The sequence below is a fragment of the Olea europaea genome, chromosome 5 (assembly GCF_002742605.1).
Source record: "Olea europaea var. sylvestris chromosome 5, O_europaea_v1, whole genome shotgun sequence".
Lineage (NCBI taxonomy): Eukaryota > Viridiplantae > Streptophyta > Magnoliopsida > Lamiales > Oleaceae > Olea > Olea europaea.
The window spans coordinates 4,684,512-4,685,864 of record NC_036241.1 but is presented as its reverse complement, the minus strand read 5'-3'; positions in this window follow the sequence as shown (position 1 = coordinate 4,685,864).

Here is a 1,353-nt window from a genome sequence, read left to right as displayed (position 1 = left end):
TTTTTCACGAGCGCACTAAACACATTGATGTTAGACTCCACTTCATTAGAGATATAGTATCTCAAGAGGTGGTAAGACTTGAGAAAGTTCATACACACTACAACCCATCTGATATGGGGACGAAGGTACTGCCACTGGCAAAGTTTAGGAGTTTCAAGGAACTTCTAAACATTGGTACAGGTAAATGATTTCCAATTTTATTGTTTTTCTATTAGAGGTGTCACTAATGGGAAACAATTTTCTTTGCAGGTCCTTTAACACCAAGGTGGAGGTTGTTAGGCAATTTTGTTGTCAAACGACCTCCCCGGGCGATGATGTAACCTCGGTTGTTTATTATCAATCGGCCTCAGCCTATTGATTGATTAGTACATCGACACAATTAACGAGACAACACAATCCACTTTGTTATGGACCGTTCGAAGTAACCTATTTTATAGTGTTGCTCACGGTTCCCGCACCATTCCTTGGAAGGCTATATTATTATTGTTGAGGCCCAATTATTTGAGTCGAGCCTTGTTTGTTGATTCACCACTTAGCCCTAATTGTAACTTACCTTTTTGGACAATATACTTGGCATATAATCCCCTCATTCTCTCGGCCTCCATTAGAGTGAAATAATCCCCTCTTTGTGAGTTCTCTCTCTCGGCCTCTCCTTCCTCCTTTCACTGTGACCTTTGGGGTTAACATATTGTGGGTATATTCTTGGTCTTCTCCTTCCCAATTGATAGCAACCGGACCGGTGGCGGCATAGGGTGGTGTTGGAGTTGTCTCAAGTTTTGGTGTCGATGTTTTTGGTAAACTGAGCCCGGTTTTGGCATGTGTTGGCTGTGGAATTCTGCCCTACAAGATTAATTAAAAATCACAAATCACTTTTGTTTGCTAACTTTGAATCTAATTAAAAATTAATACACTTTAATAAATTATATTCCTCATGGGATGATATACGTTATTCATCACATATTACTTGTCAATGATCCTGTACGATTGGGGGTTTTGCACGAACAAGTTTTTAGTACCGTTGTTGGAGAATAATTTATTTAATTATAGTTTATTACTTATTTTTAGATTTTAAGTTTTTTCTTTCTTTTTCATATTTTTTGCTTTACCTAATTTGTTTTAGGCTACATATTAAACAATCTAAGCTTCCCGGTTTACTCTTTTCAAGAAACCACAGCTTATGTAAAATTCTGACGAGATTGAGCTTCTTTCGATAGATCTCAAAATAAAAATAACTTTCAGAAATCGAAGAAGAGAGTAGAGACAAGTGAGAGAAATAGTAGAAAATAAACATCAAAATCAGGTTTAGAATCCCTTGTCACCGCCTCAGCTAATTCAACCAGATAAACTGAGGAC